Here is a 23,621-nt window from a genome sequence, read left to right on the forward strand (position 1 = left end):
CTAATCAGATAGTATAATATCAAGGCTGAATTTTTTAAACTTCTGACTTTGCAGAGAAAACTGTCAATCATAACGTCGCTGTGGGATGCAGGCAAGGACACTGCAGAACATTTGGCACTCCTGAAATATTAATCTCTCTTTTGGTTTTTAATGCTGAACTGTGTGAGGTGAAGTGCTCAAATCTCCCCTGTTCATAATTTGACAAAACCCAAACCCTAGGGTATTCAGAAAAGAGGAAAACATATTAATTGTTTTGCCAAAATTATCACCACCCTCTAATAAGCAATTTTATCATCTTTTATTTGTAGTCCAGAGTTCGTAGTTCCTTTTTCTACTTAAGGTGCTGGAATAAGAATAGAAAGTGCTAGAAATACGCAGCAGGTCAGTGTGGATGGAGAAACAGAGTTAGTTTTATCAGTTCAGCCGAGGCTGATGTGTACTTTTTTTTTCTCCCAAATAATTCATTCAATGCTGATTGAAATGTCCACAATGTCTATAGAGTGTCTTGAGCTCAGTCAGAGGAAAAGATGCAGAGAGGATTATTTCCCCTCAGGAAGAATGGAGGCTTGTGATGTTGGAACAAGCACCTGATATTTTCGATTTCCGATTTGTAAGTATCCTGCTTTCTTAATCCCCACAGAACTTGATGTTAGTTCAGCATTTGCTTCTCTGGAATTTAATGTTTTGCATGGCGATAAAGAATGGAAAACATCAAGATCATCCAAAATTTCTCCAAGGATGGCCTGTAATGGCAGCAGGGTTCTTTACCCCAACTCTCACATCTCCTCTTCCATCTTTCACAATTGATGAAAAATTCTCCTTGTATGCTTTCATAATTGATGTGAAATTTCATTGTGTTGGAATGCATTGGTAAAGCCAAAGGCGTAGGAGTGGAATCAGGCCATTCAGCCCATTGGGTCCTCCCTGCCATTCCATCCTGGCTGATTTACTATCTGTTTTAACCCCATTCTCCTGCCTTCTACCCGTAACCCTTGATTCCCTTCCTAATCAAGAACATACCACCCTCTGTCTTTTTGTACCCAATAATTTGGCCTTCATGGCTGTCCGCACCATTGAATTCTATCGATTCACCACCCTCTTGGTAAAGAAATTCCTTCTCGTCTCTGCATTCTGAGGCTGCGCCCTCCGGTCTCAGACTTCCCCACCATAGGAAACAACCTCTCCACAACCCCCACTTTATCCAGTCCTTCCAGCATTCCATAGGTTTCAACGGATATGGAGAAACTCACTCTGTGAAGTGCACAGGGGCCAAATTCCACCCAGAGTTTCACATCCATTATGCAAAGTGTATCTTTAAATTTAATTCTGTTTATTAAATTAAGTTCTCCTGGTTGTTCTGCTGCTTTAACTTCCTGGAGACAGATAGACAGATGATGTGTGCTGTGTTTGGTGGGATGAAATATAGCATCGAGAGAGTTAAAAACTCATTTTCAGGCTTGCTGCTGCAGTCCTTTCCCTCAGGAAATGGAGGAAGAGGCTCTCTCAAATTCAGTCATTCATCTTTGTTAGTTTATGTAAAGCAAACTTACATCTGGCACATAGTCTGCAGGTCATAAAACAGCAAGAGATTGACACCCACAGAACTAATCAGCTGTAAATGCGTTTTTACAAGCTCCTCAGAAAACATCAATCAGAAGAGAGAATCTCATTTGCAGCTGCTGTGAAGGAACCCGAGTTTCTCGATGGTGTTTATCAACTACGCGCCCAAGTGAGTGACGGATTACTGTGGAATTGTTTTCCCGTGACTTGAAATGCTATTCGTCATTATTTGATGTCCTCATACTGCCTGCGCTCTTTACCACCGGTGACTTGATTGCACTGTTGTTCATGGGGAAAGAAAAAGCATCCCTCTGCTGCATTATATGGCCTCTGGAATACGAGAGCTTCCTTTGTCATTACACAGTGCATCAGGCACTGAAACTCGGTTGGTCAGGACCTGAAACAAAAAGGTTTCCCCATTTCCAAAGAAAGCATGGAATCCTATAGAAACTGCATTTGCTGGAAGTCTGAAATTTAAACAGAAAATGCAGAGTTAATATGTCAGATCTAAGACCCTTTGTCAGAACTTGGAAAGAGGATAAGTCCCATGATTACACTCCTTGCTATTGTCAACTGAGCTACTGCACAGCTGAACTCACCTGAAACACTGCATGATTGAATACAGACAACACTAACACTCATTGCCAACAGAAGTTACATTTCTGGACCATTCTGAAGAGACAGGGACCATTCAATTAAAAGCATTGGTTCAAATCCTCCCATGTGGCAAATGCAGAATTCAAAAGTTAAATGTGAAACTGAGAAGTTTGTATTATGGAGACCATGAAATACTGCACTGAAGTTTAAAATACCTACCTGGTTTCCTAATATTTCCAGATACTACTTGGAAATTGTAATGGTTCGACATCTGGCTTATTATGTGATGTTTCTTGCATTCTCTTTACATCAGTTGTTCGCAACCTTTTTCTTCCCACTCACATACCACCTTAAGTAATCCCTTTACTAATCACAGAACACTGATGGCATAGGGATTACTTAAAGTGGTATGTGAGAGGTAAGAAAAAGGTTTACATTCAGTGGAGTTCCGTTCCTACACTCCCTGTCAACCCACTAGGGATGTTTCCAGCACTCCTTATAAACTCACTGGGACCCATTCCCTCACACCTATCAAATGCATCCGAGCCTCTTCCCACATTCTTTTTTAATCTTACCACGGCCCCATTTCCTGCCTCCCTCTAAACTCACAGGATTATATTTCCTGTTTAAATTCACTGTATCACTGTGTAACATCTAACAAACATGAATTTAAAGTGGGCTGAGCTATTAATAGGTGTAATATGCAATAATCTAGAATTCTGGCCTCACAGAAGTCCAAAGGTGATTGGATTATCAATTTTACTATTCTCAGGAGATCAGGTAGACTCAAGTGTGAGAAATAAGTTTCAGACCAATGACTATCCGGCAGGTCTGGGTGAAGTGAGACAGGTTGCAGAGGAAGAAAGAAGAAAGAATGAAATGGGAGGCCTGTGATGGGGTGCATACTGGATAGATGAAATGAGTGGGGTGATTCTTGGATAGATGGGGTGCATACTGGATAGATGAAATCAGTGGGGTGATTCTTGCTGAGAGAAGGAGAAGAAAGCAAGAGAGAATATCTGGGGGAAATGTAAAGAGGAGATGAATGGAATCTGAAATTACCCAAGAGAAATCTGTGTGCTGAAAACATGAGGTATGAGACTGGAATGGCTAGCTCCCTGAAATTGTTTAAGGTTGTGAATGCATTAGGTCAGAAATAGAGATGCTTCTCCTCAAACTTACTTTGGGTGGTGTTGAAACAACGTCGGAAGCCTAAGGTAGTGGGGACGGAATTGAATAGAGAATTAGGTGACTGGCTACTCACAGTTGCCTTGTAGGTATTCTGCTAAATTATCACACAATCAACATTTAGTTTCTCCAGTACAGAAGATGTACTTTGAGATGACCAAATGCAATATACTAATTTGTAAGTAATACAAGTAAACCTAGCATATTATTTACCAGGTTCTCCAAATGCCTATCAATAGAGTTGATTGTTACCTGCTGAACATGGACATTCTTTTTCTCTCACTGCTGCAGCTCGACCCTCTGAGCCTTGCCAGCAGATTATGTTTAGCTTCAAACCTGGCAAAGGGCTCACTCCCAAAAAATTAGTGACCTTATACTTCTATGGGTAGTTTGCGACCTGCTGAGTTTCTCTTGTGCATTTGCCTATTTCACTTGACTCTAGAATCTGCAGGCTTTGTTGTTGAAGTGTGTTTTAGCTTCACTTTCCAGCATGTGTAGTCTCCTGTGCGTCTTGAGATGTGAGGTGATGCTTTTATGCAGTGGTTGAGATGTGCTACCGCCTGCCTATAAATATGGTCGGAAAGAGTCAATTGAGGCTTTTAAAATTGGAAGGCAACTAATTTGCTGGGATGTTGGAGAATGGTAGGACAATGAGACAGGCTGAATTGTTAAATGAGACTGGCAAGCAATTATTGGGCCAAATGACTGCTCTCTGTGCTATAACAAACCTATGATTTGAATTTCAGACAGCATGCTTTCACAAAAAGGAATGTGATGAAAATAAGATAATCTGTACAGGGTGCTACTTTATTGACCACAAGGTATAACCCTGCAGCTCTTCCTCAGAATACTTTAATTAATCTCAGTGAATTTCCATTTAATGTCCAGTCATAGAACCAGAGTCATACTGCATGGAGCAGAACCTTTGGCTCAACTTCTCCATGTCGGCCAAGTTAGCATTTTTGACTAGTCCCATTTGCCTGCTTTGGATGCGCATCCTTCTCAGTCAGGAGTGGCCAAACTGCAGTCTCCATGCCAGCCGTGGACTGTTGCCCATTTTTAAGTGGCCCGTTAGGGGGGGGAAGAAATGACAGCACTGCCAGAACTGCTGTAATGTCAGCCTTGCCACTGGTGCGGACCTGCGGAGAGCTAAGTCTCAGCGCTCCCCACGGTGTCCAACCACCCAGTTCACTATAAACGGCCTGTCAAATGAGACGATGGTTGTTGAAAACTGCCGCCCATGACTCCTTATAATTTTCTGTATGTGGCCCACAACCAAATAAAGTTTGGCCACCCCTGTTCTAAGTCCTTCCTATCCATATATCTGTCTAAATGTCTTGAATAGGGCAAATCTGACAGTGTAACTCTTCCTCAGCACGGCAATGGAATGTCAAGGTGGATTAAATTTCTGTCTTGGGATGTGACTATGACTTCTGATCCATTGGTGACAGTGAGCAACAGCAAATACCAAGACTTCTTTAGTAACAGAGGACAACTCAAAGGCAGTTATGTGCCACAAGATCACCGAACAAAAAAAGCGTGGCCTGCAGCCACAAAATCTGCTGGCATATCCTTAAGGGACCACGTTCAAAGAAATAACTTTGTTTTACTGTTAAATGTCACTAGTGGCCCCAGCAGTGGGATGCTGGTTGAGAGGCTGTGCTCAGTCGGAACTGACAGGAAAGAGCAGATGCATTGGTTGTCACTGTTTTGTGATACTCTAAGTGTGTTGACATGACTCCCCCTGGATTAGGATGCATTTTTATTCAATGCCACATCTTGTATTCTATTTTTACATGAAACCTTTTTTTATATACCTTTTTTTGTCCCTCTTCTCCTGAAGGTGGCTGAAAGCCTGATCGTGGATAGATATGGAAGACCTTATCACCTTTCCTCTGTTACGAATTATTCATATCAGCCTTGGGAATAAGCCTCAATGATAAGGTGGTGAGAGGTTGTGGAGAGTGCATAGTGGCAGTCTTTTAAGGCTACAAAATGGATTACATCCAAACTTAGTCCTGCCCAGTTACATTTCCAGTACAGTTGATTATAAAGAGGTAAAACTGGGTGATGGTTTTCCCCTCCAGAACTGAGGTTTGATGTTCACTCTTGCTGGAGTCACAAAGCTCGTCACAAGGTGTGAACAAATTCTTAACGTTCCTGGTCTGTGTTGTTTGTAAACTCTTTTAGAGATTTTATTTTTTTCAGGTTGCTAATGGGATTGAAGTAATACCTGGAGAACAAAACACCCTTCTTCATTTTATCTTATTTAGCATCATTGCGAGAAAAATAAGGATAAGATTTTCCAGAGAAATTATTGTAACTCCATGAAGTTGAGGACCTTGAGTGAATTTTATATTTGTTATTCCTGGATTTAGATACAATTTTAGACAAATTTGATTGGTCAAAATGAAAATGAACCCCCCCCCCCCCCCCCAAAAGAGGCCAGTCTCTGGGTAATGTGAATTTGTCTGATGGGGTTAGGATCGAAGATGGGGTAAAAGTCCTTCCCTGATTGCTTTCTGTATTATGTGAAATGATTCCCATTGAGTTAAGCTACAAGGAGGAGTTAACATGGAAGATAATCAGGTTGAACAGGTGCAATACAAGCTTCCTTCAACTTTGGGTCAAAAACATGTTGTTAGTAATCACACCAACAGCTTTATTTAGACTCCTGATCTAAATAAGGAGAATAATTTCGGGCAATGTGCAACTAAAACGTTCATCAATCTTGAAATCTCATAATTTAGTCAGATAAAGGTATTAGGATGATCATTCATAACAGCATAGATCAAAATTTAACGGTCTTGTTTATATCATATGAAATAGTTAGGTTTTATACTTCTGGAACTGAAGTGCTTCAAGCATGTACTGAGAAGGTGGAAGAAGGCATTCAACACACTTCATCATCAGGGCATTGAGAACAGGAGTTTGGATGTCATGTTACTGCTATGCAAGATGTTTGGTCAGGCCTCGTTTGGAATGCTGAGAGCAGTTCTGGTCGCCCAGCTAAAGGAAGAATGTCATTTAACTGGGAAGGATGCAAAAAGGATTCATGGGATCTGGAGGGCTTGACTAATAAGGAGAGGCTGGGACCATATATTGAGAGGCATAGATAAGGTCTATAAAAGCCACAGCTTTTCCCCAGGAGTGTCTAAAACTAAGTGAGGGGTGAAAGAGTTAAAAGGGAAAAGGGGCAGCATTTTTACACAGATCATGAATCGTATGTGGAACAAGCTGCCAGAAGAGGTGGTAGAGGTGAGTACACATGACATTGAAAAGACTTTTAGACAGGGAAAGGAAAGTATGAGAGGGAAATAGGCTAAGAGCAGGTAAATGCTTCTAGCTCAGATGGGAAACTTGGATGACTTGGGCTGAAGGCCCTGTTTCCATGCTGTCTCACTCTCTAGCTCTGTATTGGTCCCTATAATGGTGTGATGGAAAGAATACTTTCTTAGGGTAACACAAAAAGAAATAAAGTGGGTTGGAGACAGACTAATTGCCCCACAGGAGAACTTGATCCATACCTTTGATAATTTATAGTGTCTGTGAAAATTTCCCATAAGCTCGGGATCACTCAAAAGACCTGCATCTGAGCACTTAAACCTAAACATTACCGGTTGCAGATTCCAATTGAATGATAGGTTATGCCGATGTGCCAATTGAGGCCTCCAGCTTCGAAGACCACAGGGTCAGACAGAGGATCCCAGACTCAGGAAGAAGATCCAAGGTGTGTGAACTGAACAGTTCTTTTAAGGAAATGATTTGCTTGCTGGCCTATTTGTGTGCTTTAAAGCTCCTTATTCACTATTTAGAAGTCAGTGTCCTGCATCACAAACAAGAACTTCAGAGTCTATAAAGGTTTACCTTGATGAGAATGCATCTTTTATGTTTGGATCCTGTGGATATTTGTCAGCTTGATGTAGTATAAGAGGTAAATAATTTATATATTTTGTTCCATGTGGAACTTCAAAGGCATTATGAAGCCTAACTTGGATGGACGTGGCCTGAGTCAGCAGGGAGAAGCAGGAGGCTTCACAGCAGGTTGCCACAAACCAGTCACACATTATGCAATGGCACTGTGCTGTGTGTTTTTCTTTATTCTGAGTTTTTGAGATTACTTATTTTCTAGGTCCAGAAGAAAATTAGATTTACTAAATACTCATTTCAAGTTGCAACAGTGATTATGTTTTAAATAGAACCTTTTGAGTCAAAGTATACTTAAATGCCTTGGGAAGTACGACTTAAATGGATGGTATTCCTTTATCTAGTGTGCTTAGCTTTTATTCATTTTTTATGGTTTAAACTACATAAGTCAATTCACTTGTTCTTTCGTGAGTTGTGGACAATGCTGGCAGGGTTGGAAATTATAGCCCTTGAGCAGCTTGCTCAAGGCCTATAATCTGGGGTCAGTTATGGGTTAACTATCTCACTTAGGCTCTGAAATATACATTGGCAACAGAAAGATCTTAAGGTTACCTTCTAGTAAAATCCAAGATTATTTAATTAACTGAATTAAATTTTGCAAATACCAAGGTATGATTTGAACCTGTTTCCAGGTTATTAGTCTGGGTGCCTGGGTTACTAATAAGGTAACATAACCATTTCATCTGTATCCTTCTCATACAAAGTGATGGAGATCACTTGAAGTGCCAGGTAATGGCCTGAACAAAACCACTAGTTTCTCTTTTGAGTAATACACGAAAGTCTGTAGACACCGTGATTGAAAACACAATGCCAGAGAAACTCAACAGTGTATTTTATGTAGCAAAAATTAAGATTAAAAAACCCAACATTTCGGGCTTGAAATAAGGTATCAGTGGAAGGCAATGTGGCTGTGGGAGCGTGTCTGGGTGAGGACATGATCATAAAGCTTGAGAGCAGCAAGGATTACAGATGGGGAGCAGTGAGAGAGATTCACACCAAACTAACTCCCTTCAGAGAGCAAAGGAAAACTCTTCGAGGGGCAGGCATCCCTCGAAGAGAATTTGCAGAGTTTTTCAGTATGTAAGAGTAAAACACGAAAGTCTGCAGATACCACGATTGAAGGAAAAACACAAAGCTGGAGAAACTCAGCAGGTAAGACCGTGTATCTTATAGAGTAAATATAAAGATACATAGCTAATGTTTCGGGTTTGAGCCCTTCATCAAAATATGGAGTTTCTCTTTTGACTCAAGTACCTAGACCTCAGGTGTGCAAGATTTCCGTGTAAGAATGAAGGTTGTCTTTGTGCAAACTTTCAGGAAACCGTGGAGGAAATTACTGATGGAGAATGGTAATTATGATATTAAAGATACTAATTTTTAAGCGTAGGAATGGGGAAACAGAAATACATTGAGGTGTTGCAGACTCAGTTGCAGTGAATCATCACTGATTCAAGCCACATAAGCTTAATGCTTCCATTGTTGACAGTTGTATTAACTGTTTCCGTTCAAGCATTATCTCGAACCATGTACTAACGGTGGATAGAGTTTGAAATGGTAAACAAACCACAACCTTTTTTTGCTAAAACCTACATACTAGTGATATATTTAACACCCAATAACATTACATATGGGCAGCAATGATTAATGGTAATTGCACAGTCTGGCAAGGAAGAGCTCAATTAATGTACAGTACATTTATCATTGCCCACATCACTAATTATACTCAGTGGTTTAGGAAGTCAAGATTGCCACCCCAACGGGCAAACTGTTCATCTGCTTCTCATTATTGAAATACCATTAGCCTACTTTCAGAGGTATCAGATTCGAGTGTGTGGTGTCAGATTACCGTTCTGCACCACTTGAAATGAAATGATTCCCGGCAACTACAACGGGGAGCTGACTCATTCAATTGAAGCAGATGACTGGAAGGGCAAAGGCAACCCAGGGACTTCGACGCATCTTTATTGCGGGGGGCAACCACATGTGATTATGTTACAAAGAGCCGATCAAGTCTCCACGTTCTGCATAATTTGCAAGCACTTTAAATAACGGGGCCTGGGAAACATTTGCAACAGTTGTCAGCCGTTCATAAATTTAGGAGTGAATTATTTAAATACGAACTAGAAGACATCATTGGTGTGACTTTCATAACTATTCTTTCATTATTTCATGAGGGCTGCTGTTCCTTTGATCATGTAGTCTTAAAGTCATGGAGAGTTACAGCAAAGCAAACATCCCCTTTAGTTCACTGTCCATGCTAGCTATTTAGCAACCCATCAGGTTATATGAATTCCATTATATTTTCCCTACTTTCTCATCAGCTCTTGGTTCCAGAGATGAGGGGGTTAGCCTATGATGAGAGATTGATTCATCTAGGACTGAACTTGCTTGAATTTAGAAGAATGAGAGGGGATCTTATAGAAACGTATAAAATTATTCAAGGTGTAGGTACGATAGAGGTAGGCAAGTTGTTCTTATTGGTGGGGGAGACAAGGGGACACAGCCTCAAGATCCAGGGTAGTAGATTTAGGATGGAGATGAGGAGAAACTGTTTTACCCAGAGGGTGGTGAATATATGGAGTTCGCTGCCCACTGAAGCAGTGGAGGCTACCTCAGTGATTAAATTTAAGACAAGGTTGGATAGATTTTTACAAAGTAGGGGAATTAAGGAATAAGGGGGAAAAGGCAGGTAGGTGGAGAGTAACCTATCATCAGATCAGCCACGATCTAATTAAATGGCAGAGCAGGCCCGACGGGCCGGATGCCCTACTCCTGCTCCTTGTGTTCCCTACCCAGTTTCACCCAATCATCTGCAAGGGGCAATTTGCGGAAACCAATTATCAATCCCCATGTCTTTGGTAGGTGAGGGTGACCTGAGTACCTGAAGATAATCCACACAGTTACAGGGAGAATGTGCAAACACCACAAAGACAGCACGTGAGGCGAGGAATGAACCTTGACATTGTGAAGCAACTGCTCTACTAGCTGTTGTCATAAGTCATAGGAGCAGAAATAGGTTCTTCGGTCCATCAAGTCTGCCCCGCCATTTAATCATGAGCTGATCCATTTTCCCATTCATCCCCATTGAGCTTCTCCCCATAATCTTTATGACCTGGCTCATCAGGAACCTATCAAAGTCTGCCTTAAATACTCCAAATGACTTGGCCTCCACAGCTGCCCGTGCAACAGATTCCACAGGTTTACCACCATATGATGAAGCAAAGTCCGCTGCATCTCTGTAACAAGCAGGTGCCCTTCAATCCTGAAGTTGTGCCCTGTTGTCCTTGACTTTATCACCATGGGTATCAACTTTTCTATATCTACTCCGTCCATTCCTTGCAACATTAAAAAGTTTCAATGAGATCCCCCCTCATTTTCCTAAATGGCAATGAGTGCAGGCCAAGAACTGTCAAATGTTCCTCATATGAAAGTCCTTTCATTCCCAGAACCATCCTTATGAATCTCCTATGATCCCTCTCCAAAGTCAGTAAATCTGTTCTTAAATGAGGAGCTGAAAACTGCTCACAATATTCCAAGTGAGGTCTCACCAGTAGTTTATAAAGCCTCAATATCGCATCCCTGCTCTAATATTCTATTCCACTTGAAATGAACGCCAGCATTGCATTTGCCTTCTTCATCACCGACTCAACATGCTTTGAGTTTACCTTCAGGCTATCCTGTACTCCCAGGTCCTTCTGCATCTGGGCATTTTCAATTTTCTCCACATTTAGAAAATAGTCTCCCTGTCTATTTTTTCTGCTAAAGCGCATGTCTGTACACTTTCCGACGTTACACTAGTTGTATCTCTCTAATCTGGCGCTCTGCGTTCTGGCAACTCCTGTGGTCCAGCCTGTTTTGAATCTTCTGCAATTAGTTTGTGGATCTGCCACCAAGACATCAATGTTTGCAGTGCTAAATGCGCCAAAATCTGTTCACGCTGCAGCCGAGTGTTTTGGGGATATAGTCCTGTTAATTTCTTATATTCAGGATGTCCTCCAAGAGACCGAGTGATGCAGAAGGTGGTTCCCTTAGGGGGCCAATTTCTGTTTTTTTTCCTGTGGTCTGGGAATGGGCAGGTCCCCAACGTCACCAGATTAAAGAGGTACCGCTTGTATTTCATTTGCCACTTCTCCTAACCTGTCTAAGTCTTTCCGCAGTCTCTCTGTTTTCTCAACTCTGACTGATCATCCACATACCTTCATATCTTCAGCAAACTTGGCCACAAAGATCATTCCATAATCTAAATTAATATCTAAACATAATAAGAAATGGGTCCAACACTGACCCCAGTGGAACACCACTAGCAAACTGGCAGCCAATCACTATATGATCCCTGTATTCTGACTCAGCTTCCTGCCAATCGGCCACTTGTATGTTTCCATATTGTACCATGGGCTTTTACCTTGTTAAGCGGTCTCATGTGCTGCATCTTGTCAAAGGCCTTCTGAAAATCCAAAAACACAACATCCACGGCATCACCTTTATCTAGTCTTCTTGCCACTTAGAACATAGAACATTACAGCACAGTACAGGCCCTTCGGCTCTCAATGTTGTGCCAACCTACAAATTCCTATCAAAAAATATTAAACCCTACCTCGTAACCCACTATTTTTCTTTCATCCTTGTGCCTGTCTAAGAGTCTCTTAAATGACCCTAATGTTTCAGCCTCCACCACCACCAGGCACTCCAACTCTGTATAAAAAAAACTTACCCCTGATGTATTCCCCAAACTTTCCACTCTTCACATTATACAGATGTTCTCTGGTGTTAGCTATTCCTGCCCTGTTGGCTTTTCACCTTATCTATACCTCACAGAATCTTGTAGACCTGTATTAAATCTCCTCTCATCCTTCTTTGCTCCAAAGAGAAAAGTCCCAGCTCTGCTCATTAGGCTTATTTTACAATCCAGGCAATATTCTGATAAATCTCCATTGCATTCTCTTCATGGCTTCCACATCCTTATGAAAATGAGATGACCAGAAATGAACACAATACTCAGTGTGGTCTCACCAGAGATTTGTAGAGTTGCAATATGACCTCTTGACTCTTGAACTTAATCCTCCTATTAATGAAACCTAGCATCCCACACAGGCTTTTTCAACTATCCTATCAACCTGCATGGCAGCCTTGAGAGATGCATGAATTTGGACCCCAAGGTCCCTCTGTTCCTCCACACTGTTAAGTATCCAACCATTAACCCTGCACTCAGCCTTTTGGTATGACCTACGAAAATGCATCACCTCACACTTATTCAGATTGAACTACATCTGCCACTTCTCTGCCCAACTCTTCACTATCCACAATTCCTCCAAACTTTGTATCATCTGCAAACTTACACAACCTTTGCTTCTTTATCCAAAAATTTACAAAGAGCAGGGGTCTCAGAACAGATCCCTGTCGAACTCCTAGAGTAACTTCTTCAAAGAATTCCATTAGGTTTGTCAAGCAAGATTTTTCCTTAATGAAATCTATATCATCACATGCCTCCAAGTACTCTGTAACCTCATCGTTGACAATTGACTACATCTTCCCAACCTCTGATGTCAGGCCAACAGATCTATAATTTCTTTTCTTGAATAGTGGGGTGACCTTTGTGATTTTTCAGTCCTCTGAGACCAAACCAGAATTTATTGATTCCTAAAAAATCATTACCAATGCTTCCACAATGTCTACCACTACTTCTTTCTGAACCAGAGTGTCCAATCCATCTGCCAGGAGATTTATCCATCCTTAGGCCACTCAGCTTTCTGAGCATCTTCTCCCTTGAAATAGTAACTACATTCTCTTCTCTTCCCTGATGCCCTTCAATATCTGGCACACTGCTAACTTCCCCAGTGAAGATTGATGCAAAATACTAATTTAATTCCTCTACCATCTCCTCATCTCCTATTATTATTTCTCCAGTGTCATTTTCTATTGATCCATATCTGCTCTTGCCTTTTTTATACTTATTATATACTTGTAGAATGTTTTTGTATCCCCTTTGACATTAATTGCTAGCCTATTTCCTTACTTCCTCTTTTCCCTCCTGAATTTTTTTAGTTACCTTCTACAAGATTTTAAAAACTTCCTCCTTCGTCTTCCTTGTATGCTCTCTCTTTTGCTTTTGGATTGGCTTTGACTTCCCTTGTCAGCCACAGTTGTGACATTTTTCTATTTGAATATTTCCTGGTTTTTTTTTTGGTTATGTATATCCTACACCTCCATGTTCCTTGCAGAAACCTCATCCATTGCTGCTCTGTTGTCTTCCCGACTAATGCCCCCTTCCAATCTACTTGGGCCAATTCCTCTCCAATTCCATTGTAATTTCCTTTACTCCACTGCAATACCGACACATTTGACTTTAGTTTCGCTGTGTTAAATTCAGTCATATTGCGATCACTGCCCCCCCTAATGGTTCCTTTCCTTTAAGCTTGCTCATCACCTCCAGTGCATTACACATCACCGGATCCAGTGCAGCTGATCCCCTTGTGGGCTCATCAACAAGCTGCTCTAAGAAGCCATCTCATAGGCTTTCTATAAATTCTCTCTCTTGAGATCTGGACCCAACCTGGTTTTCCAAATCTACTTGCATGTTAAAATCTCCCATGACGACCATAACATTTCTCTTCTGACATACTTTTGCTATTTGCTCTTGTAATTTGATGTCCACATCACAGCTACTGTTTGGAGGTCTGTCTATAACTGCCAACAGTGTCTTTACACCCTTGCCATTTCTTAACAACCCACAATGATTCTCTATCTTCTAATCCTATGTTACCTCTTTCTAATGGTTTGCATGATGTCACCAGACATAACATTTCTCCGTCAATGCACCTTTTTGGCAAAACTTGATTTGTCTGACATCAAACCATCCTTTTCCTGAGCCTTGCTGCCAGGTTGTTTTTGATAACCCTAGTGTTAATTAAACTTTTGTCACCCTGTTATGGTGACATTCCACCCCTAATTCAAGGGTCTCTGATGGTCTCTAATCTCCCAATTTACTGGTAGAGATGTGGGAAATTCTGGTGTCATTCCTCTATAAACAAAAAAAGTTAAAGCAAGATTGCCTCAAAATTAAAAACCCACCATTAATATTACACTTGCAAGAAGGAAACTTAAAGACAAACAATCCAATATTTCATAAGTAAAATCAATAGTTTCATGGAAAAATTCATGGAGAAATTAAGCTGACTGGGTTCACACTCTCTAGTTTGCAGGAGTGAGATGTAATCTCATTGAAACAAAATTCATATCAGGTTTTATGGTTGACAAGCTGTACTCTTGGCAAAATGAAATTTCTCACTGTAGCACAGTGCAAGACCGTCCATCCATTCACAGGAAATATGTCTTTTGGCTGGAAAGGGTGCAGAAAACATTCTCGAGGATTTTACTGGGAGTTACCAAGAAAATTTGGATAGGCTGGGATTTTATTCCTTGGGAGTGTAGGAAGCTGAGGGGAGACCTTTTAGAGGAATATAAATTATAAGGGGCATATACAAGGTGAGGTCGCAGGTAAGGTGAGTCTAAAAGAGGCCACAGGAAAAAATTTAAAAGGGTCCTGAAGGGCAACATCATCACACGCAATAGTTGCTGGTATATCAAACGAGATGCCAGAGGAATCTGTGGAGGTGGAGACAATAGCAACATTTAAAAGACATCAAGAAAGGCACATGGATAGCAATGGTTCAGTTGGCAAATTGCAGGCGAAAAAGCAAATAGTCCAGATAGACAAGTAGTCAGCATGGACAAGTTGGACTGAAGTGTCCGTATAACTCGATGACTTTCAATGAGAGACTGAATAAGATGGGAGGCTGAGCTGACCGTACAAAGGTTTATAAAACCATGAGGATCATGATGGAGGCTGTGTAACACAATGACTTGAAAAGTTGCAACATCAATGAACAGGCCGCAGACAAACCAAATGACCTGAAATCTCTTTGAGGGATGCCTACCCTGAAGAAGTTCTCCGCTCTCTGAAGGGAGTTCTGCAGGAATGTTTCTGTGGGACTCTTAGGTACATAGTTGAAAGAAAAATAGAAGGTTATGAGGTAGGCAGGGTGTCTTTTTTCAGTCCAGGCAGTTCCCGGGTTGAAAATATCCGATTTATGAACAATTTTAGTTATGAACCGACAAGCCGGCTGGAAGGAGAATGAAGACTGCTTCTGGTTTGAGTGAAGCTCGCTTTCTGTTGGCTCACTGCCCTGTCGATTGGTTATTTGCATCTGCCGTCAGGCTACACAAGTGGCATGGGCAAAGCAGCGGGCTGGCGGAGGGGAAGGGGTGGTGAGAAGAAGCAGGGTGTGCGACTATGACACCTTGCAAAATAGCCACCGCTCGGTCTTAAAGTGTGATTGTGCCATGGGGATGGGGGTGGGGAGGGGAAGAAGCAGCGTGTGCCATCGCAATGCAATGAAAAATGGCCACTGTTCAGAACCACAAAATGGCTGCTGCTTGGCTTCGTAAAATGGCTACCACTAGGCCTTAAAGTGCGACGAAAAGTAGTTTTACCTGTATTATTATTATTATGTAATGCATTATTATATTCTGCATTGTTATGTTTAAGATGTTTTAGTGTATTGGGAAGAGTTTATATATACTATGTATACTATATACTAGGACAGACACTTGACTAACTGACACTAAATAAAGACAGTATGTACTAGTTCTGACTTAAATAAAAATTTGGGTTAAAAACAGACCTAGGTAACAGAACTTGTATTTAATCTGGGGACTGCCTGTACATTGAGCTCGGCATAGCAATATAGGCCGAAAGACCTGTACTATGCTGTAATGTTCTATGTTCTCACAGCTCCCCATCTGTAATTCCTTCTGCTCCCAAGCTTTATAGCCATGTACTTACCCATTCTCTTGCCTGTGGGCCTATGTTCTTCCCCTTACCTCTCCCCTTCACCATTTTACTCAGGTGCCTACCTACATTTTGCTCATTCTTTGATGAAGGCCTCAAGCATGAAACATTGGTTATGTATCTTTATCTTTATAAAGTATGCTGTTTGGTCTGTTGAGTTTCCCCAGCATTGTGTTATTACTCCAATCACTGCGCCTGCAGACTTCCGTGTTTTACTCTGTCCTCCTCCTGGATTGATTTCTATTATTCTTAACTAACCACCACCGTTGCTTCATAATGTCTGGGCTCCTTCAGAAGCAATGTTCTAACCACCTATTGGATGCAGAGAACCTGGTTTCTCTCAGGGACAAGAGTTGATTGCTGAAGTGCAAACCTCACCTAAGATGAGGTAATTCTGCTGGTGTGGCTTTATTCTCCATTCCTGATCGAAAGAACCTTTCCCCAGGGTATTAAACCAAAGAGGTTAGTGTGATAGTACAGATCTATCACCAATGTACATAGTGTATATAGTTACTGTATCTAGACTGTGCTTACAGCGATTGGCTGAGAGCTAAGCCACACCTATTGTTTGGGCCTTAAAGGGTTGTGTCCCTAGCCAGGTCGGATCATTCCGGACTGGTCGGCCACCTGTGAAGAGCTCCGGTCTTTTGCTAATAAAAGCCTTGGTTTGGATCAACAAGTCTTTGGTTCTTTCGACGAGCTCTACAGTTAGAAACACATTGCCCACAAAGGATACATCTGACTGTCATTGACTGGGGAGAGTAAGAGGAAATTAATGGGATTTTAAAATTATGTATTATTACAGCTTCAAATCCATTTCTTACTCTTCAAATTATAATTTGTCCCAAACTTCTATATTTTTCTGTACTTTGGAGTCTGTCACACATTCAATTTAATTTGCTATATTTTCAAAGTAACTGATGATCCTATAGCTCTTCATAACGTGCCGAATGCTATGTATCAATCCAGTTAATCTCTTCACCAGCACATTGTGTTTAATGAAAATCTCTCAGCATGGAACTAAGTTCTGACTGATGTGGTGCTGTGTTTGAAGTTTGGTTTTTCTTATTCATTTTTGAAGGCCTCATTCAGTGCATCACTTTCATGCATTGTCTATTCCCAGGGTGCCATACAGATCTGAAGATGCATTGATTGCTTAAAGGAGCCGAGAACTGCAAAACTATAAATAGATTAGCACTATCTTGGAGCCAATTTATTAGAGTCCATCTATCTACTCTTTTCAGAAAGCTATAAGAGGAACTTGGAATAATCTCAGAGACTCAGTGCTTCAGCAATGTTAAGGATGTCATGAATAATACAGTTTATTCCACTATTCATGTCACTAATATTCCTTTAGTTTGTTACCTCCAAAGTTATTCAAACCTTCTGCAGCTGGGAATGGAAAATAAATTGGCTGATTGATAGGGAACAGTGGATACCTGTTACAGGTGTATTATCAGGGTTGGAAGATGTGCTGAGCTGAATGCCTCAGGGATTGTGTTGAGATCACCACAGTTTTAATTTGTGAACATGAGAAGTGAAAACAGGAGTATACCATTCGACTCCGTGTGCCTGCCATGCATTCAAAAAGGTGATGGCAATCCCTTTCCTCTCTCATCTGATTTCCCTCTTTCCCAAGGAGCCAAAACATCTACCAATCTCAGTCTTGTACTTACTCAGTGACTGAATGTGCACTCAAATGCTTTTCCAAAATATTTTGAGAAAATAATTTCTCATCATCTTGGTTTTCTTTAGATTTTGGTTTCTAGTTCTAGATCTCCCAGCTAAGGAAACATCCTTCAATAACTCAGTTACATCAATAACTCAGCAAAGACTAACTGTTTGGTTGATTATGCCAAATGTGGAGGCGTCAATTGAATTTATAAACAGGTAGCGGTAGATATAAGGACATAAGAAATAGGAGCAGGGGTAGGCCATCTGGCCCGTTGAGCCTGATCCGCCATTCATTGTGATCATGGCCGATCTGATGATAGGCTCATCTCCACCTACCTTCCTTTTCCCCATATTATTCCTTCATTTTCTTAATATGTAGAAATCTATCCAACTGGTCTTAAATATATTTACATTATTCACCTTCATTGCTTCAATGGGTAGCAAATTCTACAGATTCAACACCCTCTGGGAAAAGTAGTTCCTCCTCATCTCTGTCCTAAATTTACTACCATGAATCTTGAGGCTATCTTGAGCCTAGTTCTGGTCTCCCCTTAACAATTGAAACAACTTGCCTACCTCAATCTCACCAATGCCTTTCATAGTTTTATATGTTTCTACAAGCTCCCCTCTCATTCTTATAAATTCCAGCAAGGACAGTCACAGAAGAGTCATAGACTCCTCTCTCCTCATAGACCAACCCCTTCATCCCTGGAATCAACCTGGGAAACCTTTTCTGGATTGCCTCCAAAGCCAGTTCATCCTTTCTCAAGTAAGGAGACCGGAACTGCATGCAGTTCTCCAGATGAGGTCACATCAGTGCTTTGTACAGTTTTAAATTCAATACTTTTACCAATGAAAGCCAACTTTCCATTTGCCTTCTTGATCACCTCCTGCTGAACTTGGAAACCAACCTTTGTGATTCATGTACAAGCACTCGCAAGTCCTTCTGATGGCAGCATGCAGCAATTGGGTGCCATTTAAGTAATATTCTAATCTTCCATTCTTCCTTCCAAAGTGGATAAGCTCACATTTGTCACACATTGTACTCCATCTCTCAGACCCTTGACCACTCACTTAACCTATCTATATCTCTCTGCAGACTCAGATAAATCGGTTCATGAGGAAAATAATGGCAGATGGAATATGTTGATAATGTGTTCATCCAAAGATGGTAGAGAATGGATCATTCAGGCTTATATTCTCCAAAATTCAGAAGACTGAGAGGGGATCGCAACAGAAATCTACAAAATTCTAAATGGCTGTACAGATTAGATGTGGGAAGAATGTTTAGAATGCATTAGGGTGTTCAGGACTAGAAGTTCATACATAGGAGACAAGATTGAGATGGGGGAAGAATTTTTTTTCTTTTAGAGTGGTGAACCTACGGAATTCTCTACCAAATAACTTCATGAGCAAATAAGATATTATTCTCCAGGCAAGAATGATCAATGAATTATGGGGAGAAGGCTTGAACAGAACACTAATCTTTATCAACCGTAGCCATATTGAATCACAGAGCAGGAATGAAGAGATGAATGGTGTACATGCTTTTATTTATACATATCTCTGACAAGTTGGACGCTGGAAGGGAAATAACTAAGCATGAGATCATGCTTGAATGAGATCAGGCCTCGTGAGTGGACTTGATCCTTATACAAAAACAGAAAACACTGGAAAGACTTAGCAGGTCAAGCAGCATCTGTGGAATAAGAGAAAGAGTTAATGATTCAGAGGGTAGGCTATTTGTCAGCATCAGGAAAAGAGAAAGTAAATTGCTTTTAAATTTTACAAAAGGTGAAAAAGAGGGAATTTCACTGATAGGCTAAGGCCAGGATTGTTGGGAGATAAAATGTAGAGGTCATCCCAGTTGGTGGATTAATAGGGACTAGTTGGAGGCCTGTGACTAGTGGTATGCCTCAAGGATCAGTGCTGCGTCCACTATTGTTTGTCATTCATGTCAATGATCTGGATAGTGGTGTGATAAACTGGATCAGCAAGTTTGCAGATGAGATAGAGATTGGAGGAGTTGTAAATAGTGAGGAAAGCTTTCAAAGCTTGCAGCGGCATCTGGACCAGCAGGAAAAATAGGCTGCAAAATGGCAGATGGAATTTAATGCAGAAAAATGTAAGATTTTGCACTTTGGAAGGATGAACCAGGATGGGACATAGACTATTAATGGTAGGGCATTGAGGAGTGCTGTAGAATAGGGGGATCTTGGAATACAAATATATAATTCCTGAAAATGGCATCACAGGTAGATAAGGCCATAAAGAGAGCTTTTGGGACTTCATAAATCAGTATTGAGTATAGGAGTTAAGATATTATAGTGAAGTTGTACAAGACAGTGATGAGGCCAAATTTGGAGTATGGTGTGCAGTTTTGGTCACCTACTGGTGATATCAGTAAAGCATGGATATCAATGAGACTGAAGGAGTGCAGAGGAGATTTACAAGGATGTTGCTGGGATGAAGAACTGAATTAAAGGGAAAGGTTAAACAGGTTTGATCTATATTCACTTGTGCGTTGAAGAATGAGGAGAGATTTCATAGAGGTTTACAAAATTATGAGGGTTATAATTTCAATAAATAAACAGTTGTTTTCCACTGAGGCTAGGGGAGATAAAAACTGTGACATGAGTTAAGGATGAAAGGGAAAAGTTTCAAAGGGAACATTAGGTGAGGGCTTCTTCATGCAGAGAATGGAGGGAGTGTGGAATGCTGCATCATTCCACACCTCATTGCCATTTAAACAATATTATAATCTTCCATTCTTCCTTCCAGAGTGGATTACCTCACATATGCTCACATTGTACTCCATCTGCCAGACCCTTGACCATTCACTTAACCAATCTATATCTCTCTGCAAACTCAGATAAATCTGTGCATGAGGAAAATAATGGTAACCATAACCATAACCATATAACCATTTACGGAGCGGAAACAGGCCATGTTGGCCTTTCGAGTCCGCACCGGTTCACTACAACAGCTCCACTAGCTCAAACCTCCCGCTCTCTGCCAATAACCCTCCAACCCCCTCACCTCCATGTACACATCCAATCAAGGCACAAACGCCATTTGATAGATGGAATATATTGATAATGTTTCCAGAGAATGGGTCATTCAGGCTTATATTCATGACAATTCAGAAGAATGAGAGGGGATGTCTCATTACCCTCTCATTGGGGAATGCAAAGGGGTAAATGCAGGCTCAACTGGTAAATGCAGGTTCAATTTTGACATTTAGGAAATATTTGGACCTGTACATTGATGGGAGGGTATGGAGGGATATGGCCTAGGTGTAAATCAGTGGGACAAGGTTGAAAAATAGCTTGGCACAGACCTGAAGGGCCAAAGAGCCTGTTGCTGTGCTGTATTGTTCTTGGCTCTAGTAGAGAATGAGAAAATGGAATTAAAGCTATGAGATATGGGCAGTGAGAATTCAGACAAAGAAATGTCAAAAGTTGTGAAATGCATGGTAGCAGGTCCTGCCCAACAGGTCAGAATCACAGAAGGATGACTTACAGAACTAGTTAGTAATGATACAGACAGAGAATGTAAATTCTCTGAAGTTGGATCCAGAAAACAACAACATCTCCAGATGGAAGATGAGCCATTAGAGTCAGAATTGGACAGCGCAGAAACAGGTTTTTAGGTCCACAAAGTAAATACTGATCTTTTTGCCTAAATACACCATCCCAGTTTTTTACAATAAGGTTGTATAAACTTTGCCTCTTTAAATATCTGTCTAAACTGATTCAACCATGACATTTGTTCCAGATATCAGCCACTTGCTTCTCAAGCTTACATTGGGCAAGGTTATAACATCACTTGAGGCCATTGATAGATATTATGTGGACCCCATCCAATCCCCATTCAAACATACCGATTTTTTTCCCCCAACATTTTCCATTTCATTTCAGATTTCCCACACCTGCCCCTTTATTGATTTGCATTTGTGGTCTTTTAAGAATGTAGCCACGAATAAAGAGCAATTGAGAAATCAAACAGGATGCTGATTTTCAATATAAAATGGGAGAGCACAAGTGCAAAGATGTCATATTAAAAATGTGCTATTGCCCTGGTCAGAATATACATGTCCCCTTGTGCATGTCTGGTTACTGAGAGAAGGGAAGCACCCATGAAGAAACCAATGAATGATCTCAGTGTCAGTGGAATGAGTTGGACATAAGACTGGGGAAAGATAACAGAGAATAACAAGTAAAGGGGTTGTTTGTAAATGGTCACAGGAAAGATGTTCTTAACATCCAGAGCAATGTTTTAATGTAACATTTTCAGGGTTTGTGTGCCATCTGTAGCAATGTATTTCTATTGTACACAAGGACCAGTATGTTGTGCATAATAGAGCAGTCTTTACACATTTGAGTAAAATACAAAAGTCTGCAGACCACTGTGATTGAAGTAAAAACACAATATTGGAGATATTCATCAGGTCAAACAGTGTGCTTTATATAGAGAAGATAAAGATACATAACCAATATTTCAGCCTTGAGCCCCTTATCAAGCTATGAAGGGCTCGAGTTTTAAACATTGGTTATGTATATTTATCTTGCTCTTTCAATCCTTTTATTAATTATAAGTAAACAATGCATAAGGAGAATAGGAATACGGAATCCAAAAGGAAAAATAAATCACTATATATCATATGATTTAACATACTGCATTCCAACACAATTAACAAATATGTTCTCATTTCGTCAAACTGAATTCTTAAAAAAAAGAAAAAAATTATGATATAAAATCCCACCTAATCTAAGAAACCAGTTCTTGAAGATTTGGAGAAAGAAGAGTATTAAGAGAATTGAAGATTGTTTTAAGATTCATAACAATTGAAAGAATGAGAGAAACGTTTAATGTACCTAGTAATACTTTATTTTGTTATTACCAAGTTAAAGCTTTATTATCTGGCAAAATAGCTCCTAGTTTGATGTTACCTAATCAAAGTGAATTAGAATTACTGATTTGTAATACTACAGTAAATAAATTTATTTCAGTTATGTTTAATTTACTTCAAACTAAGGCCTCCAAAATTGGGGTGCATAAATCAAGATTAAGATGGAAATTAAATGTAAATACTCAAATGAGTGAAAAGGATTGGATGGATTTGTGAAAGAATAATATGACTAAACTTGCAAATGTAAGATATAGGTTGGTTCAATATAATTTTTTTAATCAGTTATATTTGACTCCACAAAAATTAAATAAATTACATTTTTGCTATAGATCTGAGGTTGGAACTATTTTTCATTCAACTTGGCCATGTTCTAAAGTTAGACAATTTTGGTTAGGGGTAGGTAATTTTTGGGATGAATCATGGGGGTTAAATTCCCACAGGACCTGATGTTATTTTTATTGAGTAATATGAAGGTTATAAGGCCAAAATTAAAATTAAATATTTATCAAATTGAATTTGTGTTAATTGCTTTAGTAGTTTCTAGGAAATGTATAGCAATATCATGGAAGTCAGAAATAGATTTAGGCATGGAAAGATGGCACGCAGAACTTAGTGGTTGTATACCATTAGAGAAGACCTCACTTCTTGGTAACCCCCAATAGATTTTACTGCATAAACGTTTTTTTTTTCTTGGCATTCTCTGTTTTTTCTTTTTTATGGATGGGGGTTTGGGAGGGTGGATTGAATGTAATAAAATTATATTGTAGTTAAAAATTTATAAATAAAGTATTAAAAAAACAAAATAAAAGACTGGGCAGTTGATCCTGATAAATTATTAATAAAAATTAATCATTTGGTCTTCACTGACAAAGAGAAAATAAATAAAATTAAATATAGATTTGGAATAAAAAGTAA

At 40.1% G+C, this 23,621-nt stretch overlaps 1 protein-coding gene across 17 annotated transcripts in view; it reads right to left on the minus strand.

The window, feature by feature from the left end:
- LOC138764513 (teneurin-3) overlaps window positions 1-23,621 on the minus strand; it is a 4,541,667-nt gene that overhangs the window by 73,736 nt on the left and 4,444,310 nt on the right. The gene's annotated exons all lie outside the window — the stretch shown is intronic.

Source organism: Narcine bancroftii, chromosome 1, assembly GCF_036971445.1.
Source record: "Narcine bancroftii isolate sNarBan1 chromosome 1, sNarBan1.hap1, whole genome shotgun sequence".
NCBI classification, from domain to species: Eukaryota; Metazoa; Chordata; class Chondrichthyes; order Torpediniformes; family Narcinidae; genus Narcine; species Narcine bancroftii.